The 8,408-nt window shown below is 42.7% G+C and overlaps 1 pseudogene; it reads right to left on the reverse strand.

Annotated features, from left to right (window-relative positions):
• Positions 1–7,647: 7,647 nt before the first annotated feature.
• LOC138581560 (U2 spliceosomal RNA) lies at positions 7,648–7,744 on the reverse strand (annotated as a pseudogene).
• Between the last annotated feature and the right edge of the window lie 664 nt (positions 7,745–8,408).

Below are 8,408 nucleotides of genomic sequence, written 5' to 3' on the forward strand. Positions count from 1 at the left end.
AAAGAACAAAGGTACTCTTGAGAGAAAACCCATTTTCGCCTTTAAAAAGAACAGACACTTGAGGGACTCTCTATTCCACACTTACATCGAAGAAAACAAACCACCCAATACACTGTGGGATCTCCCCAGTGTGGCTGGACATTATCGATGTGGGAACTGTGTGGGCTGGGCTGTTCAGGGTTCTGCCAGGTGCCTTTATACTGAATCTAGCATAAATACCCGTGGGAAAGTAGTTACTACTCACCATGTTGGGCTTGTACTTGTTCTCGATAGCCTCTGGCGTACTGCAAATGCACTGTCGTCAGAAGGAACCCGGAAGTGGTTGCCTTCAACCTCTATGATCAGTGATGTGAATAAATGGACATGGAGCGTAGCCGCGGATGCCCCATTCTACCTTATATTCCATATTGGAAATCCTGCTTATGTGGTATAGAGTGCGAGTTCTATTGAATATATAGTTGCTTGTGTTTGCTATTATAGCTGTGTATCGCTTGTGTATACATTGAAAGGATCCTGCTGCACATGTAATAACATGGCTAAAAGTGCACATTGACTGTAGTTCATCTTCGAATGGTATTGAGATGAGAACTCTTATATGTGAATATTTCCAAACCAACATGGGTACTGATAAGCACATACATCTGTCCTACAAGCTTTTACTTACATTGAACACCTCTCATACATAATGAAAAAGCACCAATATGCACATGTAGCCCCAAGTGATACTGAGGAGTACTCTATGGGCCTGATTTACAGAATTCTTTGCACGTTGAACACTGACTTTGCGCACTTATCAGCACGCAAAACTCTTTTCGTCGATTCACGGAACAGACTTTGCATGCATTTCCAGGACCGTTGGGAGACTTCGCGCTGGTCTGTCACATCTTTGCGTGCAGCCACGCGCTCTGAGTGAGGGTCCACGCAAAGTGTGGGACGGGCCTACTCAAGGAAATAAATAGGGGGTGGAACATGCACATTTCCCATTCCCCATGCAGAATGAGGAAGAGCAAGGACTTACGTGGGCATGTTGAGGGACGGGCTAAGTAAAGGAATCACACTCCCAGCCATGCACAAACACAAGGGTATCCATGGATATGACGGGGCAAAGTCACGTTGAGTGAGGAAGCACGCAAAGTTTGTGATCCTACCGCCACATGACAAGACCCGCAAACTCCCAACCGCATAGGAACGAACGTGGAAAGGTACGGTACAGTCAGGAAATTAGGGATGCCTGCACGCAGTTGAGGTGCTGGTTGAAGTTAGGGGTTCGTGTATGCAGATTAGCGCGGTGCAGCCGTCATTTACAGGGGTTTGTATGCAGATTTACCGGTGGCCAACTTGAGTTACGTGACATGTAAGGCATTTTATTGGGTGCAGTTGGGAGTTACGGGGGAGCGTAAGCAGTGTCACTGGGGTTCTGCCTTGATTGCGGGGGGAAGACCCTCAGTATTGACAGGGTGCATGATGACGGGGATGCACAATACGCAAAGGTTGGTGTATGTGGCTATATCTGCTTTGCGTGGGGGTGTGTCGTGGGAGTTCCAGCCGCTACTTGCGCCTATGTTTACTTTGCAGTTTTAATTCCATGAATATGTGGAATGTGCATAACATGCTTTTGTGTGCATTTACGTACAAAGTGGTTTTACCCGCAGACTACGTTGCATGGTCTATGTGCTTTTTCTATAAATCTGGCCCTCTGTGTCTCAATACATCTCATAGTCACAGTACAGACGTTGTAATGAAAAATTGCACTCGAAACATTTCTGAGATGTGTTTGGTGCATCTCATTACATCTCATTATTTTGAAACAAATATTATGATGATAAATAACACTCAGAGGTCTGCTTGGTCCATCTCATTGCTTTTCATAGTTTTTAGTAAACATTGTAAAGATTAAAAAAACACTCTAATCATTTCAAGTCAACCAGAGACGTGTTCTGTAATGTTCACATGGTAACTACGATATAAATCAAATACAATGCAAATTGATATTCAATACTAGTGCATATCTTTGAGCTCCTGTCCACAACTGAACTACACTGCAAGGCCTCAACAAAAATGATCATGATGATAAATAACGCTCTGATCATTTTTGGCCAACCTGAGCAATATCCTGTATTTACACATGGTGATCACTATATATACGTCAACTGAATTGCAGATTGATATTTGATGCTACTGCATATCTGTGAGCTCCTGTCAACATCTGAACTACACTGGAAGGCATGATATTCATCTTACTGTTCCTACTCTTGTGCTCCCATTGGTTCAGACTGTGAAAGTTAAATCTTCATTGAGACCATTGATGTGTGATTGTGTCTTAAAAATCAGTCTCTGTTCCATGGCTAGTAACCTTCTTTCAACATTCATAGCTTTCAAGTTGAATACAAGGATGTACCATTTAAAATCTGTTTCCTTATGGTTTCTCTCCAAAGAATATTGTACCAGGGGTGCTTTTAAATTCTTGTTTAAATTCTTGTTTTTTTATGCAACTCTTATGTTCACTCATGCGAACCTTGGACTTTTGCATAGTCATGCCAACATACAGGAGGTTGCATGGGCACCTAATGGCATACACTATTCTGGTGGTGTTACAGTTAGTTAAGTCCAGGGACGTAATTTGTTAGTCACCAGGGGGTCACAGCTCCCTGTGGTCTCCCTGGCTTCCCCTGTGGTCTCGCTTGCTACCCCTGTGTTATTTTTAAATGGAAGGTCCTGTGCACTGGAGTAGCGGGGTCCTCGCCACACCAGGTCTGGGGAGCGAGGGGCCGGCCCAGTCCTCACCTATCAGGGTGAAGGTTGGGCTGGGGCATGCAGCAAAAGTAGGAATCGCTCAGTAGGGTGAGCTGACCATGACATGTGGCACGTGTCACATGCCACTTTCAGCTCCAACCCCTTCTCTGGCTTCCTCATGGCTCATACAGAGGAACCAGGAAGCTCTACTAGCTTCCTGGTTCCTGTTTGTGAGCAGCACGGAGGAGCCGAGGTTGGCCGGGAGTGACGGACTGAAGCTGGAAAAACATGTAAGAAGGCTTTTTATTTTTAAATGTGATGTGTAGTTTGCATGTGTGAAGTGCGTGTCAGATGTGTGTATGTGCTGTGGGTCAGTAAGTGGTGGATGAATGAGAAGAAATGTGCGTGTTTGAATGTTCTGGGTCTGTGTGTGCCTGTGTGGCAAATGCAGTGAGAGTGGATGTAAGAGAAGGTGTATGAGTGAGTGACTGGTGGGTGAATGAGTATGAATGTGACAGTGTGTGTTTGCATGTTCTCGTTGGAAACACAGGTGTTAGATGCTTCTGATTGTCGTGTGCTATCACTTCCTGTGATGTCACGTGGGTTTGGGGTCAAATGACACCACTTCCTGTGAAGTCATGAGAGGTCAACGGTTGTGTGATGTCACTTCCGCTACCCCTGGCTTTTTGGTGAAATGGTGTCCCTGGTTAAGTGTAGTTATTTCCTCATTGTGTTTATGCCCAAATCTTATGTGTTGCTTGCTGTGGTCTGTACACACATCACACAATTACCACAGGGCTCATGATCTGCTTATGGAGGTAAGCCCCATAACTGAGTAATGGTGGGAGTGGCTTGGGTGGTTTGAGGAAAAACCGAGTGGGTTAGGCAATCCCTGAAGTTCTTACTGTGTTTAAATGCAAATAAGTGACGTTTGAGTTCCGAAGGCCCTTTCTCCAAGATGTGTCAGTGCCTAAGAATCATGTTCTGGATCTTAAATGATAGGTTGTTATTAGTGTTGACACATACTAATGTGTCCTTTTTGTCCCTTCCCTTTCTTTTGGTTCTAAGATTGCTTCTCTATTATTGTTAGCTGCTCTTTTTTTGCTCTTTCTGATCAATCTCTTGGGCTATTGGTATTGTGCCAGTTTATCTGCCAGGTTGTCTGCACACCTAGAGTAAATACTTCTAAACTGTTACGATGTAACCTAAGAAATTGCACCTAGGGTAAGTTGTTCCTTAGTGGAAGGGGATGAAACTCTTGTAATGGAGAAGAGGGTTCCTGGCCATGGGTTTATTGTACGGGGCAATTTTCAAAATCCCTTCCTCTGCATACATATTCATGTCTCAGAAATGTACCTTTTCTGCCTTAATATCACAAGTAAGCTGCAATGCCAGATAAGGGTGTTCAACCATTTGAGGAATTCCTGAGCAGTGTGAAGAGGACCTCGCCACACAATCATGACATCGTCAATGTACCTTTTCCATATGTCGAGGTTGGCATGAAATGGGTTACTATCCTGTCAAATGTACGCCAATTCGGATTCTTCTACGGTGGAACCCATTGCTGTCCCTCTGGTTTGTGTGTATTGCTTTCTAATGAACTGGAAACAATTCTCTGTCATTGAGATTTCAGCACACCTTTCTTTTAAAAACTCTTGTTTCGGGACTGGAGCATGATGTTGTTGCAAGTGTCTTTTTTACTAGCCCTACCAAGTCTCTTTGTTGGATACAAGTGTATAGAGACACTTTATCGTATGTCATCAAAAGTTGAATTCGGGTGAAAAAAGCCAGACCTTGAACCAAATGTATGATATGTGTGGTATCTTTCACAAATTATGACATTTCCGATATGTGTTGCTTTTAACCCCTCTTTTCCCTGTGCCTGAATCCCTGTGTCTACCTGGACCTTTTCATTTGGCCTCGCCTTCTTTCCACCCCAGTACATATCTTCTTTCTTAGCTTTCCCTCTCCGTGTCTCCACGTCACCCTTCCCACTGGCCCGCAGCCATCTCTCTGAATGTCTTTTCCCCTGCTCTTTTTCTACCCTCCTTTTCCCCCTGCTTTCTGTTCTGGGTGTTCCTTTGATACTTTCTCCCCTCTCCTCCCTCCATTTATCCACCCTCCCTGCAGTGATAACTTAGGTGTCCACAGCCTCCATATTAGTTTTTCAAAAACTTTAGATGCAATCTTGAAAATGACAATAAATGGGGGCCATTAAACATTGTGTTTTTTTCCCTATATCAACATGTGAGCCAAAAATTGCAGGTGGCAGAGGCAGTGGAAATAATTACGACTTTACAAATGCTACTTTTTCCAGCTAAGAGGTTGAATCACTGCCTTTGTTCCTTTCTAAGCTCTTTATGTACTGCGCCGGGGCACATGGAAGTCAAAGAAGGCTTGTTGCTGTTAAGTCAGAAAGGGACACCGTATGGTGTCTCCAAAGTGTACTGGATGCAGCGATGGGTATGTGACACGTGGTGGAGGCTCCTGCTGGTGCGACAGACAAAAGCTGTCCTGCCAACCTTTGAAATTAAAGTGCATTCAGCGCACCAGATCTGGTAGAACATTATTCAACCTCTACTTTTTCCATCCACGTTTTATTGACAATGCTGTAAAAGCGAATGTTTCTTGTGAGCCTGATTTGACTTCCGTTCACCTTTCTGCATGTGCCAGAATCCCTGGTGTCTTCATAAACGTTCACGTGCTCCCCCAAAGAAAGGAGGACAGACATGCGCATGAGCACGTATAATACTTGCTGCCACAACACTGATGTACACTATACATTTCTACTTAAAGCAGTAAGTTATACAACGTTATTCGAATACCAAAATCAATTTTAAAGAAAGTACAAAACACAGATATGAAACAGTCATATAAAATCCTCACATAAAACATTAGAATTTAAAATTAAAATTCAGCCACCCCCTTCTGGTTGAGCAATAATATAAAAGCACCCGAACTCTGCCCACCAACTTCTAGAGTGGATGTACTTTAGTTTGGTAATAAAAAGGCATTTGTTATATACATTTCTACTTATATACAGAACTAACACTTGTAACGTGAGATACCTGAGGGTTTGGTGCGCTATATAAATAAAATAAACAAACAAACAACTTTTATTAAGTGCTTGCTGTTCAGGCTGTTATTTTAAATGTAAACACAGGGTGATAGTTCAGTGGGTCCAGTATCAGAGAAATTGCTCAGTTGAGGAAGTTAGGTTTGTAAATCCTCTTGGCTCTTCAACGCCGAACATTAGTCAAGACACTGTTGAGAAAAACCTACTCGAAAGGGGATTGAAAAACCTAATCAGGTATAAAAAATACTATAAAAACCCCATAAATAAAGTGTTAAAATAGATGGAAGAACCAAAAGGAAAAGAAAATGTGTGTTAGGTGCAGCTGATGGGTGGGCAGTGATATCAATCGAAAGGGATACTTTTTCAATGAGGGCACATTTTGCATGTTTGGAGAAGTTTTCTATGAGTGCTGTTTATTTCATTTTTTTTTGTTTGGAATGTTTTAGATCAATGGTCTCTATGCATTTGGCTTGTTCCTTTGGCTGTCACCCTCAAACTCATGGTCAGAGAGATCGTGGGTAATTTTTGTTCTGAAGCAGGTTGGTAGAAGTGGTGATAATAGAGTTTCTTGCCCCTTTTACTGATCTGCCTCATGCTCCTGCATTTGTCAAGCAGAGTTGGGTGCAAGGCTGACATACCATCTCCTCCTTCATTTCCTGCTATCATATTCCTATGGAACCGGCTTGAAATGACCACCTGCTAAAGGCAGGCGTATTCTATAGGAATGCATTGTAAATGCCCCCTGCAATGGTTAACTGGATGAGGCAGTTACACTTTTACACCAAAGAAGTGGAAAGTTGAAGGGTAAATGCAATTTCACTTATGTTTTACTCCACACTTTTCCACTGCAAAGTGTAAAAGTTGAAAACAGATGTGGTCTCCTCTGTGGAATTTACGTCTCAAATGATAATGAGTGTGAACCAGATGCTTGAGCAATCCTGGTATTGTTTCATGAATGCCACACAGGCGACTTGGATGGTACTCGATTCATTCGGCACATTCAGTCATTATTCAATACACTCTGCAACCATGTGTACATACTGGGCCTGATTCACAGAACCTTTTCCTATGGGATTGTGCCATTATAAAACGCTTCTGTGAATCAGGCCCAGTGGGTTTTCCCGATGTGCTCCCTTTGCAGATAATGTTTCATGCCTTTGATTCTTTTATAGTTTTGGTTAACCAATGTATTCCTGTGTATTTGTATTTGTATTTTATTTATTTGTAAAGTGCACCAGGCCCAAGGGCATCCTGTGTATATGGGCTTTTGGATTTGTTAGGATGCAATTTGTTTGGTTCTCTTTTTCATTCTTTTTGCATACATCCAAACTTGGTGCATGTCTCTTATCTTGCTGTTTTCTTTCCATTGTGAATGTATGCAATGAAGTGCTGTTTCTTTTACGTTGTGTATCCTATGGTATTGTTTAATTTCCGGTGTGCAGCTATCCAATCAGATGTGTTCGTTGTTTTACTTTCTGTAGTTGTTCAAAACCCAAAACCAGATATGAAGCAGTGAAAGCTTTGTGAAAACTTTTGTTTTGCGCTTTAAATGTGGACTGGACTAACATGTGAAAAATACTTTGCTTTGTTCTATGGCCCATAGCATCCTCATGATGCGTTATCTGCAAGAAAGGCCACATTTGTATATGGAACAATGTTCGATTACTTCAGATTAATCGATTCATCTAAAACCCATTAAGATGGTCTGCTATAAGGATTACGTGGCAGAGCAGTGGCTTTCACAGGCTGGAGTTGGAGTTTTTTTTTGAGTGTGTCACCCAGTTAATGTCCCGTCTATCTTCACTGCCCCAGCTCTCGCAGTTTTATGATTAAAAAAGAAAAAGTGGCCCTCATTCTTTTTTTTTTTTTTCTCAGATATTAAACTGATAAGAACAAATACTACACTTGATCTTAGCCAAAAGGCCGAGAAGCGATAAGTGGCCCTCATTCTAATGTCAGAGAGCGAGATGTGGGCAGTTTAGAAGCAACCGATCGAGACGGGGCTGCCCACATGCAAAAATCTCTTTCAATTTTTCACCGATGTTTTGCTTTTTGTTTGAGAGTACTACATCCAGGTAAAATACCTGCAGCTTCATTCCAGTAAACCAAGGTATGTTGGCCTGCGCACTTTTGGCCCTTAACCATTTTTCAGAGCGTCCCTCTTTAATAAGTGCATCCCATAACTGTCACCATGAGACACTGTGGGCCTCCATATGCTCTACCATGATATGATATGATATAATAGGTTATTTATAACGCGCTTAATACCCAGAGGTTTCTAAGCAGGGACCCAGGAATCGAACCTATGATGCTCCGTCTCGTCTTGCTTCCAAGGCGAGAACATTGAGCTATCCTCCTGAGAGAGTTATGAACGCAGTGACCTGGACTCTCCTGTCCATCCTGCTAAGACTTCACAGCGTTGGTTGCTCTTTCCATGGTGGTCCTGCATGTGTTAGAGAGTGGATCTGCTGGAACTGTAAAGGAATGGCTGCCTATGAGCACTATCACAGTCCCCTTTTGTGCATACCCATTTTCCAAGCAAGGTGGCCACCGGTGCAGGTCCTCCTCTAAGCACACTTTCCCCTAACGCCTCAAATAA

Source organism: Ambystoma mexicanum, chromosome 3p, assembly GCF_040938575.1.
Source record: "Ambystoma mexicanum isolate Mex_15411 chromosome 3p, UKY_AmexF1_1, whole genome shotgun sequence".
In the NCBI taxonomy this organism is placed as follows: domain Eukaryota; kingdom Metazoa; phylum Chordata; class Amphibia; order Caudata; family Ambystomatidae; genus Ambystoma; species Ambystoma mexicanum.